The sequence below is a fragment of the Lithobates pipiens genome, unplaced genomic scaffold, assembly GCF_037356315.1.
Source record: "Lithobates pipiens isolate NorthernLeopardFrog02 unplaced genomic scaffold, aLitPip1_a1.2 Scaffold_23, whole genome shotgun sequence".
Taxonomy (NCBI): Eukaryota; Metazoa; Chordata; class Amphibia; order Anura; family Ranidae; genus Lithobates; species Lithobates pipiens.
The window spans coordinates 237,705,977-237,727,729 of NW_027507785.1; the positions used below are offsets into that span (position 1 = coordinate 237,705,977).

Sequence of the window (21,753 nt, forward strand, 5' to 3'; positions counted from 1 at the left end):
ACAACACAAAGCAAATGTGACACATTCATGTAAATGATATTTAACCACTTGCCAAGTGCTGCCCGCTGATATACGCCGGCACAATGGCAGCGGTGGGCAAATGGGCATACAGGTACGTCTCCTTTAATTTGCGGGCTAGTGGGTACTGCGTGACCGTGCCCGTGGATCACGCAGCCTCGATTTCCGCTGGTGTCCCGCGATCGTGTCACGGTGCGGAAGTACGGGGAGATGTCTATGTAGACAAGGCATTTCCCTGTTCTGCCTAGCAACATGACAGAGATCTACTGCTCCCTGTCATCGGGAGCAGTGATAGCTGTCATGTTGTAGTGAGACCATCCCCCCTACAGTTAGAATAACTCCCTAGGACACACTTAACACCTTGATCGCCCCCTAGTGTTTAACCCCTTCCCTGCCAGTGCCATTTACACAGTAATCAGTGCATTTTTATAGCACTGATCGCTGTATAAAATGACAATAGTCCCAAAATAGTGTCAAAAGTGTCCGCCGCAATGTTGCAGTCACAAAAAAAAAAAAAAAAAAATGCAGATCTCCGTCATTCCTAATAAAAACGATTAATAAAAAAATGCAACAAATCTATCACCTATTTTGTAGACGCTATAACTTTCGCGCAAACCAATCAATATACTCTTATTGCATTTTTTTTTTTTTTTTACCAAAAATATGTAGAAGAATACATATCGGCCTAAACTAGGGTTGACACCTTTTCTTCAAGCCAAACCCAAACACTTTAGCAGCCTGGCACACCTTTGGGTGCCCCAAAGAGAGCAGTAATGCGGTCCACATAGTGCACCACGACCAACAGTGGGTGTGGTCAAATTACTCTTGCTGACATCATCGCTCTGCTCCTCAGTAATGCCGAAAGTGCCCCCAAGACAGCTGCCCCGCAACTCCTGAATGGCAACAGATTTGTATATGACTATCTTGGTTACTTGGGGAGCCACAGCCCCGTCTGAATAATGTGTCCGGGTTTCAATCCACCTGAAACCTGAACACATGATTCATAACCCGGACTGTCCGGGTGAATGCTGAACAGGTGGCAACCCTAGCCTAAACTGAGGAAAAAAATTGGGTTTTTTATATTTTTTTTGGGGTACTTATAGTAAAAAATATTGCTTTTTATTTCAAAATTGTCGCTCTTTTTTTTGTTTATAGCACAAAAAATAAAAACCACAGAGGTGATCAAATACCAACAAAACACAGCTCTATTTGTGGGACAAAAAAGGTTGTCAATTTTGTTTTGGTGTTAGGTCACACGATCGTGTCAGTTAGGCCCCATTTGCACCTGAGCATAGCTGTTTCAGGCAGAAAATTGTGCGATTTTACCGCAATTTTGCTGCGTTTATCACATTTTGCCGCAATTTTGTGCAGGGCAAAAGGACACCAATATAGAAAAAATTCCCAAATCTGCCCGATTCAAGCAACAAAAAAAGAGTCCAGAACTTGTTTGAGCTTCAGGCGACACGGAGTGGAGATGTGAACCATCTCCATTGAGAATAGATTTTTTTCCCCTCCAGCGTTTTGTAGCTTCAGGCTTCAAGCTACAAAACGCTCAGGTGCGAATGGGGCCTTAAAGCGACGCAGTACTAAATCGCAAAAAAGTGCTCTGGTCAGGAAAGGGGCTGAAGCGGTTAAACATTAAACTTTCACACAAAAGGATTTAAAAAAGGAATGCAAAATACAGTCAAGCACATAATCATTAACACCAAACAAAAACTCCTACTAAACTGGTTAAAACCCAACAGGCCTGAGCCCTGCTTATTCAATGAGAAAGCATGTGAATGGGAAGACAGAGAATAAAACAATGCACTTTATAACTGAGAAAGGCCATATCTCCGATAAGAACATCAATCAAGGCCGTGTCCCTGAATCTGCACATAGCTGGCTCAACAGATCAGCTAAATAAGACACAATAAACACTCGACAAGCTGTAGTTATGGATTAGTGGCCACTTTAATGGCTACTGCTGTCTAACAAGCGTAGCTAAAAGTTACTGTGCATGCCAGGAACTCCGTGATCGCGGGTCCCGCGGACGCAATGTCCGCGGTCATACCCACAATCGTCTCACAGTGAGGAAGAACGAGGAGGCGCTAATGTAAACATGTATCTCCCTGTTCTGCCTAGTGACACTGTCACTGATCAGCTCTCCCTGTAATCGGGAGCTGTGATCAGTAATGTGTCACACACATCCCCTCCCCCCCACAGTTAGAATCACTCCCTAGGACACACTTAACCCCTGCAGCACCACCTAGTGGTTAACCCCCTCACTGCCAGTGACATTTTTACAGTTATCAATGCAATTTTTTAGCATTGATCACTGTATTAATGCCAATGGTCCCAAAAATGTGTTAAAATTGTCCGATGTGTCCTCCATAATGTCGCAATCACAGTAAAAATCGCTGATCGCCGCCATTACTAGTAAAAAAATAATAATAATAAAAATGCCATAAAACTATCCCCTATTTTGTAGATTCTATAACTTTTGCGCAAACCAATCAATAAACGCTTATTGCGATTTTACCAGAAATATGTACAAGAATACGCATCGGCCTAAACTGGGGGGGAAAAAAAATTATATATTTTTTGGGGATATTTATTATGGCAAATGTAAAAAATGTGTTTTTTCAAAATTGTCGCTTTTTATGTTTATAGCGCAAAAAATAAAAACCGCAGAGGTGATCAAATACCACCAAAAGAAAGCTCTATTTGTGGGGAAAAAAGGGCGTCAATTTTGTTTAAGAGCCCCCTCACACGGCCATGCAATTGTCAGTTAAAGTGATGCAGTGCCGAATCGCAAAAAGTGCTTTGGTCAGGAAGGGGATAAATTCTTCCGGGGCTGAAGTGGTTAAAGTAATTTTTCCAAAAAAACTGCATTTGAAAGACCGCTGCGCAAATACAGTGTGACATAAAATATTGCAATAACCACCATTTTATTCTCTAGGATCTCTACAAAAAAAAAAAAAAATATATATATATATATATATATATATATATATATATATATAATGCTTGGGGGTTCTAAGTAATTTTATAGTAAAAAAAAATATGTGATTTTAACTTGAAACCAACAAATGTCACATTGTTACAAAATAATACTGAGGATGGAGTTAGGGCCGGTTCACACAGCGATGCGCGGCGAGGCGTCTCCGACTTGCCTCGCCGCGACCTGCACGGACCTCAGCGGCGACTTGCAGAGGACTTCTGCATAGAAGTCAATGCAAGTCGCCCCCGAAGTCGCCCCGAAGTAGTACAGGAACCTTTTTTCTGAGTCGGAGCGACTCGAGTCGCTCCTCTCAGAACGGTTCCATAGCACTGAATGGGGGCGACTTGCGGGAGCGAGGCGAGGCGAGCCGTGTCGCCTCGCCTCGCGTCGCAGTGTGAACCGGCCCTTACACTTCTATTTCTTTAAAAAATTTAAGTAAGGAAATTCATTGGAAAAAATGAACAACCCGACATTACTCAATAAACCTTTGCCATGTGTGTATGCATTCCTAAGTTCCAAGTTTGTTTATCTGTAGTATATAGGAACCGAGTTATGTGAAGGTTGAAACTTGTGACATTGCATGTGATCTATATTAACCCACGAGGCTCTGATAGAGAAAAGAACAAATGTATAATAAAAAAAATACTGCGAGGTTATAGACGCCATCACTGTATCCTAAATTATCTGCTGAGCAATTTCTGTCCGCAATTGGGGGGGGGTGTTGGGGCGCTCGCTCGTCCCCTCCCTTTCCTGACCTGCCGGGCAGTGTGCTCGGATAAGGGTCTGGTATGGATTTTGGGGGGGATCACACGCCATTTTTGTTTTAATTTTGGTGGGGGGGGGGGGGGGGCAATCTGGTTCCGAAGGGCCTGGTATTAACCTTGGGGGTACCCCACGACATTTTTTTTTTTTTTTTTACATTCAGCCATCAGCGGGGAACCCTGCTGACAGCGGATGATTTATAGGTTGTTAAGGACGCGACAGTCGGCTTCCCCGCCCCCTGCTTAGCAACCAGCTATATACAGTGTTAAAATAAAAACCGCAAAAGCAAAACACATCAAAAATCGTATCACACACACAACACTTGCATTTCTGGTGCAGTTTCATTGAAGTCTATTACCAGCAAATCATGGGGGAAAAAAGTCCCACGACCTTTTCCAAAAATGCACTGGCAGCAAAAACCAATAGATGTGAACTTGTACCATAGGAAACCATGTTCAATGAACTGTAGTGAGTTTCTGCAAACTGCAAAACTCACTAAAAAAATGCATAGGTGTGAACCTAGGGCTACACACAACTCATTTGACAGTGAAAGTTCTCCAAAGATTGAGTAACTGGCTGGTTAGCTGCATGAGGGTTACTGTCCCACCATGCAAATGCTGAACAAAATCTCAAATACATTTACATGTGTTCCAGATGTTTAGCACTCATTTTCATAGGTCCCATTAAAAGTAAACATACATGCTAAACCATGGAAAAAAGGTTGGAGTATGGGGATTTGAGGTTGTTGGTGCTGAGGTTTTTGATGAGTGCGTGTGTATGTTGTGTCTGCTCGCCTCCCTGCTACCCTCCAGCACTGCACGTGGAAACTGGCAGGGAGAAAGAGGGATGGGCCACGGTGCACATGGACTGGCTGGTGCTGAGGGAGAGGGGAATGTGGGGCAGCCTTTGTGCATGGTGACGGCGGGCCTGCTGAAGGAGGGGGTAGAGGGTGCACAGGGATGACCACATGTGGAGAGAAAGAGAGAAACTTTGGCTCTGCTGAGGGTAAGCAGCAGAGCTGGAGTTTTTTTTTTCTTTCTTTATTTGCCAGCTGACTGTTGTGCCATCAAATAGGGCCCCATTGCTCAGCGTTTCTGCAGGGTAACTTGTGAGAGGTCAGCATAGAGGCTATATTTATGGCCCTGGAATCGAAGGCACAATGAGAGCCTGGCCACTTGTAGAAGGAGTTCTTTAGAGCAATAGAAATGCATTTTTACCTCAATGTCACGAGGAGGACCAGAGTCTCGCTTTGGGCCCAGGACTCTACGGTCCAGGCATTCGAGAAGATCAGGTGCTAATTTTTGTAACAGGGCCTGTATAATACCCTGCAGATCAACTCATTTCTCTGAGAGGCCACTGATGTGCAAGTTGCTTCTCCTGACCCTATTTTCCATGTCCTCTAGCTGGTCTTTGAGGACTTCTAATTCACATGGAGCGATCTCCAGGTCTTGCTTGTGTCCCTCTAGGAGTGAGGTAGTGCCATCCAATGCGGACCTCCAGCGAGATAGCGCTGTGTCCAAACTCTCAGAGTTCCCTCTGGAACTCAGCAATAATGATGGCCGATACCTTGGCCAACTCCTCTCCACCACTGGGAAAGGAGAGATGCATCCGGGGAGCAGCCAGCAGGTAAGATTGTTGGGGGAAGAGGTTTTGGCTGTATTCAGAGTTGGCAGGTTAATTTAGGGGAGCCGCTGTCCCTCATGGAGCTCACTGAGCCCAGCGCCATCTTGGAAGGAGCGAGGCAAGCCTTTATGGTTCCTGGACTGGTGGCTCATCCCAGGCTGGGTGGCAAAGGGTGAGGACTTTTTTTAGTGCTGATCTGAGAGCGGGTGGGTGGCTGAAGTGCTGATCACAGCCTGGTTTGAAGCCTGTGACAAGCGGAGCAACTTCAATAAGCGTATATCTTAAGTTGCTGCAGGCACGGTGCATGTCCGGGGCATCAGGCAATGGGAGTTGCTCACGCTTGGTGCTGGCGGTGAGTGGGCTGGTGGAAGCCAGGGTGTCGGGACACGGTTTCTGGTTGCCATGGTGACCTGGCATCTGTGATTTGCCAAGCCCTGTTCTTTAGGAAGGAACATACATTCCTCATTAATAATTGTTCTCGTTTCTTCTTGTTGGAGATAAACTGAATAAGCTTGCGAGCAAACCAAACTAATGGCTCAGAACCTTCTAAATTGATACAGCTGCTGGCATTGATCACAATCTCATAAGTGCATAAATATAAAAAAACAAAATGCAGAGCTATGTTAAGTTTGCCAATGTAATATGACACATATAAAATACATAAATATCTTAGTGCAAACCGTGATATTAAACATAATAACATATAATATATAAAATGTCCATTGTGCTGCCCCCCCCCCCGCTCCCGTTTGACCGCACACCTAAGTTTGGTTAAAAAACGCCTGTGAACCACCCCTTGTTTCCACATGAATGAAGCTCTTTGGAATCCTGATAAAAATAAAGTCTAAATGGTGTTTTATCGTTTAAAACCGTATTTTATTTATAAAACAGCAATCTGGGTACTCACATCTTCTAGGTGCTGAAGTCTCACATCTTCTAGGAGCTGAACTGTCCTCTGCCAGCAGCTACAAAGTGGGGTCTTTGTTCTCTGTGTGGAAGCAGGGGTCTCTCTGCAGAAGTCTGACATGCTTCTGCTGCACCAGAACTGCAAAGCTATCCTCCTAATTAATCAGGGGGGTGTTGGACTTCTGCGTAGAGACTACTGCCTATTTACAGTTAGCAAGAGCCCCACTTTGCAGCTGCTGGCAGGGGACAGACTTTCCTACTCAGACTGATGTTTTGAAATGAACATGAATTGTAAAATATTAAAACAGCTTTTGCTTTGAAGCACCAGGAATGGATTTAGCTGAATTAAAGTGAGAATTCAATTAAGTTTTAAATGTATTCATTGTTACTAATGAACAATAACACATTATTACATAAGGCAGATAAACATGCAGCACCTGAAGCCCTGAATGTATTCAATGTTACTATTGTATAACACATAATATTAAGTAAAGTTGCGCAAGATGCACTGACAATATCTTAAAAAGTGTATTTCCACTTTTGCAGCCAAATTGGGATAATACCTTATATTTATTTGTAACATGTTCCAATTATAGCATAGCATAGCTTCAAAAATAAATAAAAATTGCTGCTTACCTCCTAACTTGTATAACCCCTTCGCGCCTAAGGGTAAAACAAATGTTAATGCTTAAGGACAATTTTGCAACTTTGGCAGGTTAGTAAAATCGTACATATCATCACAACTACTTTGTGCATCCAGGTGGATTATACCTTAAAAAAAAAAAAAAAAAAAAACCTACCACCAAGGAACAACCCAAAATAAATGCTCCTGCCCCCGACGATTGTAGAACCAGGAGTTCTGGGCCCCAATCATTAGTATGGGACCCGGGCACCCGCTGAGACCCGGATCCCTGTGCTGGGAGTGAACTGTGTGGCACACTCCCAGCACAAAGACAGATACACAGATATGTAGCCCCACAGAAAAACACCCAGTCCAGTGAGAATGCATATCTGCGTACTATTGGCGTTAAGGGGTTACAATTGCTACCAACTTTCCCCTTCTATATAATTTTGAAGTGTCACTAAACGTTCGATGTTTAATTAAATTCTCAATTTAAAGTGGTTGTAATGTAAACCTTTACAAACCACTTTTCCCTACAGGTAAGCCTATAATAAGGCTTACCTGTAGGTACTGAAAATATCTCCTAAACCTGCACGGTTCAGGAGATATCTACCATATACGCTTGCGCCGGCGTCATTGGCGCAAGCACGCTGAAGAAAGGGCACTAGTGTTGTGACCGCTGGCTCCCACGCACATGCGCGAGAGTGACGTCGCGCAGCTCCGGGCCAATCACAGAGAGTCCACGACCCCAGAAGGAAGAGGGGTGAAGATGGATGCCACCATCGGGGAAATCGCGGACTTCGTTTGCAGGTAAGTGGCATATAATGCATACTAGCCCATTATGGTTTTACTTTGCAGGGAACAAAAGAGGATGTAAAACCCATCAGGGTTTACTTCCTTTTTAACCACTTGCTGCACAATCATGTACCTGGTAACCTGTAGAGGCTTTTAAAGCGTGATATGTTTGGTATCTATTTACTCGATGTAACATTATCTTTTATATTTTACATAAAAAAAAATTTTTTTAAAACTGTGTTTGGAAAAACCTCTGTGCAAATACCATGTGACATAAAAAATTGCCAAAAACACAAATTTATTCTTTAGGTCCTCTGCTTTAAAAATAATTATTATAGTTGGGGGCTCAGAGTAATTTTATAGGAAAAAAAAAAGTATGATTGTTACATGTAAACAAAGCGTGCCAAAAAAATTTGTTCTTCAAGTGGCTAAAGTGGTAATAAATCCAAAACCAGAAATGTATTACATTGCAGCTCACCAATCCTTAGATTTTTTAGGCTTAATGTACACGGGACGTTTTTACAACCTCTCCTGAACGATTTAACTTGACAGATAGTAATCCACATTTAAAACGTCAGTTTTGCCACGTTTACATGCAACGCTTGCGTTTAGAAGGGTTTGAAAACATAAATAAATGTGTGTGTGTGTGTGTGTGTATATATATATATATATATATATATATATATATATATATATATATATATATATTAATTACACACTTTTTTTTTTTTTAAATAGCCAAAAATGAAAAACACCTGTAAACAAAATGCGGCTAAACGCGAGTTACTGCGTTTAGCCGCGTTTGGCGTCTGAACAAATTTTTTTGCCTTCAAAGAAAAGCCTATAAAGGCAACTGCCTAAAAACGACATTAAACAAACCCGTGTACATGTACACATAAGATAACATTGGATGAGTTCAGGGGCAGCTGAAAAAAGCAGCCAACTGCCTCTGAACGTGCGGCACCAGCAGCAGAGTACATGAGGCCTAGGCTTTTTCCCTTCTGCTTTCACCTGGTGATCTGGCCATTAACACACCTCCTGCATTAGAGTATATCTACTCTGGATGAATGAGCACAGGGGGCACCTTTGGACAGCAGCATTGACAGTTTGGGGTGATGGGGAGTATTAGTTGTACTAGCAGATTTAGATACACTAACACATTGAAGTCAAACTCCATTTCTTTATAATCACTTACATCAAACAGTTTTTTCTTTTGGGATAACAGTTTACATAAACACAACACAACTGATTATTGTAAGCACTCTGCCAGTGTTACATGGTTTGTCCCATTTCTGTAACTGATACATTCTGCTGGAGAGCTTGTTCTTTTAAAAAATAACAGACTTGCTGGCTGAAAAATAGAAGAAAGCAAGCCTAAAAAAGAAAACAAATGTAGCCATCACATCTAAGGTTTGGTAAGCTGCAATATAATAAATGTTTGCATTTGGGTCTAATACTGCTTTAAGAAGCAGTAATCCACCATTGTCTTAGCTTACCCCCTAGTAATAGGTTTTGCTGTTGTTACTGTAGGAAAGCGTGCCTCCATGTGTCCGCTCTGTGCGCAAGCAATGCACATATATTGTGATCACGTGCACCGCTCACCTAAACCATGCATGACTAATTGTTTATTTCAGACTGGTATCACCCATGAGTGTCTGCTGGCAAGGACCAGTATCAGTTTGCGCTGTCACTCTGAAGCACGCGAGTTCATCAATGGGCGTTCGCCATTTGATTTTACACACTGGGTGCATCAGCACATTTTACTGTAGTCCATGCTGGGAGCTGCAGAGGAGGGTGGCCACGTTCCAACATTCAGTGGAACCGCGTAGAGCGAACGTAATCACCCTCATAAAGGAAGTTGCAGCTGTGGAGGATTTACAGTTATTTTTATTGCTGGGCTGCCCTATGCTGACATTACAAAGGACACAGATGGCTTCTAGTAAAGGTAGTAAAAGACATTTTTTTTAATTGTGTTAAAAAAAAACAAAAAAAAAAAACACACACTTTAAGAAGGGGGCTTCGAAGTTATGTTTGCCATAATTAACCCTGTCTATACTGTGCTGGCAGATCCCGTTATCAGTTATAAACTCGACTCCAGGAATTCAGGCACTTTCTTATATTTTCTGGATTCCAGTCATTAAAGTGGAATTCCACCCAAAAGTGGAAGCTCTGCTCATCAGCTTCCTCTCCCCTCCCGTGCCACATTTGGCACCTTTCTGGGGGGAGGGGGAAGCGGATACCTTTCAAAAATAGGTACTCGTTCCCACTTCTGTGTAAGGGTAATGCAGCGACCTAAGTCATTTACAGTCCCCTCTTCCTCCCCCCCCCCCCCACCGCTGCCTTCTGGGAGACACACACAGAACCCAAAAGACATCGGGACCATTCAGAAAGTGCAGCACGACTTGTGCATGCGCAGTAGTAAGCAGGCTGTGAACCCACAAGGCTTCACTTCCTGTGTACCGGTGCCTGTACCCGAAGCCGTTAAGCTTCCCGGACAGGTAAGTGTCCTTATATTAAAAGTCAGCAGCTGCAGTATTTGTAGCTGCTGACTTTTATTTTTTTTTAATACAGGCTGGAACTCCTCTTTACTGCTCATTTTACTTCTGTCATAGCGGTGCTTTTCAGTCACTTTTAACCCCTGCTAGCGGGCAAATAAAGGGTTAACAGAGCCTGTGTTGCTGTGCCGCCAAATCGCTTTGCAGGCACTTCAGCAGCGGTGCCCATTGATTTCAATAGGCAGGGCGTTTTGGGAGCGGTGTATATATACCGCCCCAAAGATGCTGCTTGCAGGACTTTTTTTTTCCCGTCCTGAAAGCGCACCTCCCCAGTGTGAAAGCCCTTAAGCTTTCACACTGGGGTGGCTTGAGAGGCACTTAATTGCCTGAAAAAGCTCCCCAGTGTGAATGGGGTCTGAAGTCCAACAAGGTGCATGCAACCCTGTGCACTTAATTGACAATTTTTATTTTTACTGAGCCTCGGGAGCATAGCTATTGCTATACTTCCTGCACTCAGATGCTGGTACTTCTGGTCACAGCTGCCACTGTTCCCGTCTCCCTTATCCTGTCCAATCACAAATTTGTATTATGTGAACCCATTTACAAGATACAAAGCCTTCAGAAAATAGTCAGTAAAGGGATGCTGAGTATGAGAAGACAGTGTCTCCAATGTCAGAGCACCTAGAGTGTAGCAGTTGTACCTACAGGGCCCAGTAAAATTGTCAGATGAAAATTAATGAGATAAATCCAGGAGGTAACAAACACCTCCTTGCACTTACCTCATAGTAGTAAGCCAGCAGATTTTAGAAAGTGGCTGAATTTCTGGAATTTAACTTTAAAGTATTTGTGAACTCCACACTAATAAAATGAATAGTAATTTAGAAGACAGTATGTTTAATTAAAAAGTTAGTTCACCTTTACCAAAAAACCTGCCTATGCGGGTAAGGGACAGAACAACCTTTTTATAGGTGTAGGCTATTTAGGTACCTCCTATAGCCTAGCTGAAGAACTCCCAGAGGTGGCATCATCTCATCCTGTCTTGTTGCTAGGACATTGCTAAGACACTCCCAGCCTATTCTGCCCCCCCTCATGTGTTCTATCTCCCATGTCACAGTAGCCCTGAGTTCAGCAATGCTGCGATGGAGAAAATAGTGGACAACACATGTGCGGGGGTTTGAGAGCTCGCTCATGTGATGGTGGGAGTGAGCACCCATCACATCACATGCTTGAAGTGTCTTAGCAACAACCTAGCAACAAGACTGGACAAGATGTTGCCATCTCTGGAAGTTTTGCAGTCAGACTTCGGGTGGTACGTAAATGGCCTACACCTATAGCAAGGGCATTATATAACTTTCATCAAAGCTGCACAGTTTACTTGCCCCTTACCTGCATAGGCAGTTTTTTTGGTAATCTAACCCAGTCAGAGGTCTCCAAACTATGGCCCTCCAGTTGTTCAGGAACTACATTTCCCATCATGCCTAGTCATGTCTGAGAATGTCAGAGTTTTGCAATGCCTCATGGGACCTGTAGTTCCGCAACAGCTGGAGGGCCGTAGTTTGGAGATCCAAGCCAGCAGATTTTAGAAAGTTGCTGAATTTCTGGAATTCAGCTCCAAGTTATTTGTGAACAATAACAAAGAGAGACAACTGCCAAAAAGAGCGGGACTTTAAGGCTCCATGAACACTGGAGCTCATAAACTGCAGTTTATTGGAGTTTGGGCCTTTTTTTTTAAAGCCCATGAACTCCACTCTGATAGCCTATGTGTCCATGCACACATGGACGTTTTTCAGCTTTAATGAGCAGTGGAGTTTATGGGCTTTTTTCTGAACGCCAGAAATTTGCGTTCAAAGTGCCGTTTTTCACCTCCAAAAAATGAAAAACGTTGATAAACGTGCATAAACGCTCATAAACACGCGTTAATTAGTGTTCACGTTCTATTTTTTCAATGCATTGTGGGAGTTTGGAATGCACTGTGAGATTTTTGGAGTGTCCTCTGTATTTTTTATTATAAACGCTCATAAACGCTAGTACAATACGCTGTTAAAAGCAAGTTTTTCACCAGCGTTTTCTGCCAGCAATCTGGCGTCCAGAAAAAGCTTTTTTGAGCTTCAGTGTGCATGGAGCCTAAGGCCGCGTACACACGGGCGGACTGTTCGCCCAACTTTGTCCGCTGAACAGTGTTTGGGCGGACAGTCCGCTCGTGTGTGGGCTTTCAGCGGACAGTTTCAGCGGACAGTTTGACGGACAAGGTTTTTCGGAATTTCCGAAAAACTGTCCGCTGAAACCTTGTTTCAGCGAACAGCCCGCTCGTGTGTAGGCTTGTTCGTCAAACAAAGTTGCGCGCATGCTCAGAAAGGATTTTCACGCCGAAAGTTATAATGCAGTGTATAGGACGTCGTATTTTTCGTCCCGTCGTACGTGCCGTTCACGTCATCGCGCACGGTTTCAGCAAACTGTTCGTCCGTCGTGTGTGGCCATGTCCGTCCATGCTAATTTTGAGCGGACTGTTTGCCGAAACTGTTTGACGGACAAAGTTGGGCGAACAGTCCCCGCGTGTATACGCGGCCTAAGGGTTTTTCATATCCCAGTAGCAAATTACGCTTTCCAGGGAAATGAGGAACCGATTGGTTCTACTTTGAAATCCGTTCTGCATAAGGTAAATCTATTTTACACATAGACAACCTTACTCATCTTTCAATAATAAACCATGTCTATATATTTCTAATTTATGTGTTCATTTTATACATTTCAGAACATTTTCTTCTCCCCATGGTTGCAACATGTCCCTCTGACCCCGGCTACAGAGGAACTGAAACTATTCTACTGATTCAAGCATTCTTATTTTAAAGCATCTGGTAGGGAAAAAAATCTCAGTTTATTATTTGAGAAGTTTATGTAATTATGCTTAACCACTTCAGCCCCGGAAGAATTTACCCCCTTCCTGAGCAGAGCATTTTTTTGCAATTCGGCACTGCATCGCTTTAACTGACAATTGCGCAGTCATGCGACGTGGCTCCCAAAAAAAAATTGACGTCCTTTTTTTCCCACAAATAGAGCTTTCTTTTGGTGGTATTTGATCACCCCTGCGTTTTTTATTTTTTGCGTTATAAACAAAAAAACGAGCGTAAATTTTGAAAAAAAAGCAATATTTTTTACATTTTGCTATAATAAATATCCCCCAAAAATATATAAAACAAATATTTTTTTCCTCAGTTTAGGCCGATATGTATTCTTCTACATATTTTTGTTTAAAAAAAATTGCAAAAAGCGATTATTGACCGATTTGCGCAAAAGTTATAGCATTTACAAAATAGGGGATAGTTTTTAATAATTTTATTAATTAATATTTTTTTACTAGTAATGTCGGTTAAAGCAATTGTCAGTTAAAGCAATGCAGTGCCGAATGACACCTTATCTATAGATCAGAGATTTTTATCGTGATTGCGACATTATGGCGGACACATCAGACATTTTTGACACATTTTTGGGACCATTGTCATTTATACAGCAATCAGTGCTATACAAATGCACTGATTCCTGTGAAAATGAAACTGGCAGTGAAGGGGTTAACCACTAGGGGACAGTGTATGGGTTAAGTGTGCCCTGGGGAGTGTTTCTAACTGTGGGAGGGCGTGGCTACGTGTGACACGTCACTGATCTCTGTTCCTGATCACAGAGAGCAGAGATCAGTGACACTGTCACTAGACAGAACGGGGAAATGCTTGTTTACATTAGCACCTCCCCGTTCTTCCTCCCGTGAGAGTATCGCGGGTATCCTCTTAAAGGGCCATGTACAGGTACATTAGTTTGCCTGTACGACCCCTTCTGCCAAAGTATATTGGCGTGAGGCGATCAGCAAGAGGTTAATGATAAGATATGCATTTCTTTTTGGCATGATTGTCACAATATAAATAACTGTATAAATATTCACAACTATCTGTTTCTTTCATAGTATCAACATTATGAGGTACCTTTAAATCTCCTGAGGAAGCTCCTTTGGGCGAAACATGTATAGCAAGAAGTGGCTGCATTGTTGTATTAATCAAACGTTGCTTGAACATTTATTGTAATTTTAAAGAAATTGATATTCAAATTTATATATTTTTATAAAAAGTGGTGTACTTTTTTGACACCTATAAAGTCCCGCTTTTTTTGCCAGTTGTCTCTATTTATCCAATAGGATGTGGTGCCTGATTCCGATCCTTCATTTCCCTTATCTATAGTAAATTGTCAACAATAGCAATGTAGCAGAAAGTGGGATGGATTTACTAAAGGCAAATAGACTGTGCACTTTGCAAGAGCATTTTCCTCAGAGCTTAGTACCGTATATACTCGAGTATAGGCCGACCCGAATATAAGCCGAGGCCCCCAATTTACCCCCAAAAAACTGGAAAAAATTATTGACTCGTGTATAAGCCGAGGGTGAGACATGCCTGTCCATCCCTGTGTGTCCGTCCATCCCTGTGGGTCCATCCATCCCTGTGTGTGTGTCCATCCATCCGTGTGTGTGTGTGTGTGTGTGTGTGTCCATGCATCCGTGTGTGTGTGTGTGTGTGTGTGTGTGTGTGTCCATGCATCCGTGTGTGTGTGTGTGTGTGTGTGTGTGTGTGTGTGTGTGTGTGTGTGTCCGTGCAGCCTACCTGTGTCCAGCCTGCCTGTGTCCGTCCAGCCTGCGTCCCGTCCAGCCTGCGTCCCGTCCAGCCTGCGTCCCGTCCCGGCCCGGCCCGTCCCGGCCCGGCCCGTCCCGTCCCGAGCCGAGCCTCCGTCCTTCAGCTCTTCGTCGGCGGCCATTCTAGGATTCAAAAGCCGCGCCTCCGTCGGTGATAGGCGGAACACTCAATTTCCCACTGACTGCTGGGAAATTGAGTGTTCCGCCTATCGGATGTCCGTGATAGGCGGAACACTCAATTTCCCAGCAGCCTGTGTTCCGCCTATCACGGACATCGTCTCATCCTCGTCCGTAGTACGAGGATGAGACGATGTCCGTGATAGGCGGAACACAGGCTGCTGGGAAATTCAGTGTTCCGCCTATCACAGGCGAAGGCGGAGGCGGAGGCGCGGCGTTTGAATGTTAGAATGGCCGCTGTCTGTCTGCTCGATACGCTGATCGAGCAGGCAGACAGCGATGACTCGAGTATAAGCCGAGGGGGGCACTTTCAGCCTCAAAAAAGAGGCTGAAAATCTCGGCTTATACTCGAGTATATACGGTAAATCTGGTAAAGCTCTGCTGATTTCTATTATCCAATCATGTGCAAGCAAAAGTGTTGCTCACTTTATTTTCCTTGCACATGATTAGTTATTCTGTACAAAGTGACATTTTACCACAGTTACTAAGCTCTGAAGGAAAAGGAGTGCAACCGCACTTTCCTTAGTAAATCCCCCCCGCCCCCCCTGTATTTATTAACCACTTGCCAACCAGCCTCCGCAGTTTTACTTACTTACTTTACGTTATGTTACGTCGCTTCGCCCTGTGGCCACTAGGGGTGTGCGCCTACTCGACCCCCAAGCCTCTGCGAGTGCCCAGTGGGTGCGATGACCGCCGGGCTTTCGCGATTGCTCGTTACACAGCGAAAACCTGAAACTGTGTGTGTAAACACACCAATCCCAGTTCTGTGAGGGGAGAAGAGACAGATCGTCTCTTCATACAAAGTATGAACAATGATCAGTCATCTCCCCTAGACAGTCCCATCCTCCCTTCAGTTAGAACACACACTAGGGAACACATTTAACCCCTTGATCGCCCCCTAGTGTTAACCCCCTTCACTGCCAGTCACATTTATACAGTAAGTGCATTTGTATAGCACTGATTGCTGTATAAATGCCAATGCTGCCAAAAATGTGACAAAAGTGTGTCTGCCACAATGTCGCAGTCCCAATAAAAAATGCAGATAGCTGCCATTACTAGTAAAAAAAAAAAAAATAGTCATAAAAATGCTATAAATCCCTGTTTTGTAGACACTATAACTTTTGCGCAAACCAATCAATCTACAATTATAGCGTTTTTGTTTTCCAAAAATATGTAGAAGAATACATATCAGCCTAAACTGAGAAAAAAAATAGCTTTAAAAAAAAAAATGGGGATATTTATTATAGCAAAAATTACAAAATATTGTTTTTATTTCAAAATTGTCGCTTTTGCTTTGTTTATAGCGCAAAAAATAAAAACCGCAGAGATGATCAAATACCGCCAAAAGAAAGCTCTATTGGGCAGGGGAAAAAAAGACATAAATTTTGTTAGGGTGCAACGTCACACGACAATGGCCTGGTCATTCAGCAGCCAAATCTTCCAGGGCTGAAGCGGTTAAAGGGTTAGTTCCCCATTACCAACAAACTGTCTATGCAGATAACGGGTGTCTGTAGATTAAAAAACAAACTGTACAGCTTTGACTGGAATTCTACTTTGCTTAAAGTAGAACTCCAGTCAGATCCATACCATACCTAAACCTGCTCCCACCCCCGTTCTAGGCCCATTCTAAATACCTTGTAAGGGAAAAATTTGCATACTTACCTATTCTGGGGGCACCCTGGTCCAGTCACATGATCTTTCCAGCAGCCATCTTCAGTGTAGAGGAGAGGTCGCCTGCGAGGTGACGTCATTTATTCCTAGCTTTCCCTCCTCTACGCTTGGACACTCTCAGCCAATTCAAACACCACCCTCATGTGCTTTCTCCCTCCCCTACAATGGAGGAGACAGTGGACTACACTTGTACATGGGCTTGAGAGCCCCCCCTGCAGTGGTGGAGGCTACTGTGCATGAGCGAAGCGCACTGCGCTTTTTAACTGGCCTGGTGTCAAAAGAAAGGAGGCGGGGACGAACTTCTGAGGGACGGCGTCACTGTCACCCAGAAGTGGGGAAGGGTGTAAGAAAGTGATCTGATGCATTGATCAAGATGTTCCAGTTTATTCATAAAAAAAGGGGGAGGAACCCATACAAAAAGTATCTACGTATTCATAAAACCAGGTTACAAGTATACACATTAAAATAAGAAAATAGACATGCCCATGCAAAGGCAAGTTCTAGAATTTATGACACGTTTCGAGGAAAATCCTCTTCATCAGAGCCTTGTAGAACGACAAAAGAGATCTGTACAGTATTTTGGATCAACATAAAGGGGAGTTGCTAGTTGGGAGGAGTGTCACATGGCAAGCGATGAGTTCTCCTACACTCTACGTTTGTCCAGGTTTGTCTGCGCTCTGCATCCAGGTTTACAAGAACCTGCATGCATCTGAGGCTGATGTCCCACATAGTAGATCCTTTTTGTATGGATTCCTCCCCCTTTTTTTATGAATAAACTGTAACATATCGATCAATGCATCAGATCACGTGCATTCTATCTCTTTCTTACACTTGGCTGCCTGGTCAGTTTAGGCAGCGGGACTCGCATGATCATCTTTTTATTTATCTGTTCCTTTTAGTACTACCATATTATATCCACAACGCATTCACAAGCTCAGGAGAAAATGATTTCTTTGTTTAAGTGGGGAAAGGTACCTGTCAAAGCAGGTATGGCCAGCCTTAGTGTATGGGGATGCTGCGACTGCATAGACACAGCCACTGTCAGGCCGTCCCAATTAACAGGTGTGCAGAATGCAAGCAGGGTGCCACTGGAGCCACTCACCCAAACCCGCACTTCTGTCCAATTAGAATGCGTGGCTGTGTCCATACAGGCAAAGCTAGCTACCTGATAGGACCAACCCACTCCAATGAAACAATTAGAAAGATAGATATAGATAGATATATCTATCTCTCTTCAGGCACTATGTACAGGAGAGGAGTGTAGTAGGTATGGCAGTGGGCACTATGTACAGGAGAGGGGTGTGGTGGGTATGGCAGTGGGCACTATGTACAGGAGAGGAGTGTGGTGGGTATGGCAGGGGGCAGTATGCACAGCAGAGGAGTATGGAGGGTTAACAGTGGGCACTGCTGTGTGAATGGCAACACATATAAAACATATAGTGTGGGTTCTTAATTAAGATGGTAAAAGTGGTAATACACCTTAAGAGCAGAAATCGGTAAGATTTAAGTGTACCATTATCATTTTAGTAAGTGACACGTTTAGTAAGCAACATGTGCTTTAAAAAAACTGCATTTAAAATATTCCGATGAATAGAACCCAACTAGTGTTACAGGTGAAATACAGCCAACAATGATTTCTGCCCGTCCCCTGTAATGATGAGAGCCCCGTGTGTGGCTGGGCAGGGTTTGGTACATATCCACACATGGAGCAGATTTCATCCTTTTCCAGATGGATTGGCCAAGTTAAGCACAGTGTGTGGCCCTGTCAGCCCTTTCCCACCCGACATTCCCGACTGATAAATGTAAGGAGCCGGGCAGAAAACTGTCACACCAGCAACACCAATATCCAATCAGATGCAGCCACTGTTTGGGGATTTTGACAGCTGGTGGGGCCAGATGTCAAAATACAATCGCTGCAGCAAGACATTCATCCATCTGTACTACAGTGTGCATGGAGCATGGATAAATCTGAAAAATATATTATATATATATAAAGCCTGAGTGCTTTCACGTTGCAGCGGTGCGCTGGCAGGACGCTCAAAAAAGTCCTGCAAGCAGCATCTTTAAAGGCACTTTAGGAGCGGTTTATACACTGCTCCTACAGCGCCCCTGCTCCTTGAAATCGATGGGCAGCGGCGCTTTTAAACCTTTTGCGGCTGTTGGTGGGGGTTAAAAGCGCTGCAAAAACAACGTTAAAGAGCCGCTAAAAATAGCGGCGCTTTATCGCTGACGCCCGCCCCAGCGTGAAAGTGCCCTAACTCACGCTGCTGCATATACTTTAGATTTAACCTGCAGTAGTAATACAAAGAAGGCCATGGCACACCGATGGTGCAGTTATGGCGGATGAATGGCATGGCTACAGCAGATCCCTGGAGCATTTATGGCAGGTCCATGGTGCATCTAAGGCAGAGCTACTACAGATTCCTGCCAGATATAAGTTGAATCTTTGGCACAGCTATGGCTGCCAGATATATGGTGAATCTATGGCACAGCTACTACAGATCCCTGGCACATCTATGGCAGATCCATGGAGCATCTATGGCACAGCTACTGCAGATCCCTGGCACATCTATGGCAGATACATGGTACATCTATGGCCAGGGCCGGACTTACCATTGGGCTTGACTGGGCTCAAGCCCATGGGCCCCGCCCAATAGGGGGCCCTGTGGGCCCCGCCCAATAGGGGGCCCCGTGGGCCATGCTGAGATGCATAGCCAAGTGTGCTCGGCTTGGCTCCGCTCACAGTCACGCCCAATGCCGCCCTATGATGGACATAACACAGGGACTGGGCATGACTGTGAGCCGAGCCGAGTACACTCAGCTACTCTCGGCTCCGCTCGGGACTGCGAAAAGACACGAGAGCCACTGAGAGCTGCCGAGAGGACCCTCTGTATCTCGGCGGTGACATTTTTAAACTTCAAGACTGCAATGACAAGGCTGCAAATGACACTGGGCAAGGCTGCAGATGATGGACAAGGCTGCAGATGGACACTGGTAAGGCTGCATTGATGGGCATTTAAATGTAAGGTTTTTCCTTAAACTTCCCTCCTAAACTTGGGGTGCGTGTTATACGCCGGCGCGTGTTATACACTGATAAATACGGTAATGTATAGAAGGTAAGGCCTGAAAGCGACTCAAGCCCAGGGGCCCCCACCACCCTAAGTCCTACCCTGTCTATGGCACATCTACAGCAGATCCCTAACAGATATAAGTTGAATCTTTGGCACAGCTATGGCTGCCAGATATATGGTGAATCTATGGCACAGCTACTACAGATCCCTGGTACATCTATGGCAGATCCATGGAGCATCTATGGCACATCTACAGCAAATCCCTGGCACATCTACTGCAGATTCCTGGAGCATCTATGGCACAGCTATGGCAGATCTTTGCCACATATATGATGAATCAATGGCACAGCTATGGCAGATCCATGGCACAGCTATGGCATATCTTTGCCACATATATGGTGGATTGATGGCACAGCTATGGCAGATCTTTGCCAAATATATGGTGGATCGATGGAACAGCTATGGCAGATCCCTGGCGCATCTATGGCACAGTTACAGCAGGTCCCTAGCAGATATATTGTGCATCCATGGCTGATCTATGGCAGAGCTACAGAAGATATATGGAGGATCTACGGCATTGGCACATCTACTGCAGATCTCTGGTGCATCTATGGCAATGCTACAGCAGATCCCTACCAGATCTATGGCATAGCTATGGTAGATACTATGGCAGAGCTATGACAGATACATGGCAGATCCCAGACACATCTATAGCAGATCTACCGTGGATCTATGGCACAGCTACAGCCGATTGGCACCCCTGTGGCACACCTACAACAGATTTCTGGCAGTTCCCTGGCATGTGCGTGCCCGGATCAGGTGTTGGTATGACACACAGAAGCCATGGAGTCGTGCACATGGACTGATCGATGCCCCCAGGAAAGGGGTGTTGGGCAGTGCTCGCACACAGTGCTCCCCCGGTGGGCAGTGTAGGGGGGGGTGAAGGTGGTCTCACCTGAGCTGTGCCCGGTCCGGCTCTCCCTTCCTCTTCCTCCTCCTCCGCAGTGGGCAGGTGCCGGTCAGGGGCTGGCAGTGCGGGTGGCACAGGGCGGCATGGGGCGCTCGCTGTGTGTAGAAGGGACAGGACACACGGACAGACATAGACTCGGCCGGCTCGGTGCTCTTTCCTGGAGATTGAGCGATGAGATGAGAGCCGAGCGATAGATAAATCGCCGCATCCCCGGACACTCTATAGACGTGACCGTACCGCCTATGGCGTCTAGGTGGCGCTGGGTGCCAAGTCAGAACTCCTCCATGGCTCTTCTATTCCATCTAGTAAGTTGTATGAAGAGGAAAGTAGTTCTAATGCAAACAAAAAGCAGGTACAGTATGTACAAACAATAGTACAAGTGTCTACAACCAGGGGAGCTTTTGGGGGGGGGGGGGGGGGGGGGGTGCAAACAAACTGAAAAATTCAATTGTTAGTAATGCAGGACTGTAAATAGCCATTTATCAGGTGATTATGTATCATTACCAGCAGTGGCAGCTGGTGCTCAAATTTTTTTTTGGGGGGGGGGGGGGGCGCAAAAAACTTTTTGAAAAAAAATCATCAAACGCTGCCACTGGGCCATCAATTGCAGCCACTGTGCCCATAAAATGCTGCCACTGTGCCATCAATTTCAGCCACTGTGCCTATCAAATGCTGCCACTGTGTCAAGTGCAGCCACTGTGCCCATCAAACGCTGCCACTGTGTCAAGTGCTGCTACTGTGCCCATCAAACGCTGCCACTGTGCCATCAATTGCAGCCACTGTGCCCATCAAACGCTGCCACTGTGCCATCATACGCTGCCACTGTGTCATCAAATGCTGCCAGTGTGCCCATCAAATGCTGCCAGTGTGCCTTTTTCAGGAGCAGGGCACCTGAAATACAGCATCAGGGAGGGTGTTTTTGAAGCACCTGATTAGAGCCATAGGCTCTAATAGGCGTCCATATTGGCTCACTGGCTGTGAGTGACAGCAG

The 21,753-nt window shown here is 44.7% G+C and overlaps 1 protein-coding gene across 4 annotated transcripts in view; it reads right to left on the bottom strand.

Annotated features, from left to right (window-relative positions):
* The window catches only part of LRRC8D (leucine rich repeat containing 8 VRAC subunit D), a 129,055-nt gene extending 108,097 nt beyond the window's left edge, over positions 1–20,958 (bottom strand). For 2 of the 4 annotated variants that reach the window (XM_077452943.1, XM_077452945.1), the window contains exons 1-2: positions 20,748–20,958; positions 6,929–6,955 (exon numbers count right to left, since the gene is read on the bottom strand). The gene's annotated coding sequence lies outside the window, so the exon portion shown is untranslated. The remainder of the gene's footprint in view (positions 1–6,928; positions 6,956–20,747) is intronic. The other 2 variants (XM_077452944.1, XM_077452946.1) reach the window with 1 other exon arrangement.
* Positions 20,959–21,753: the final 795 nt, after the last annotated feature.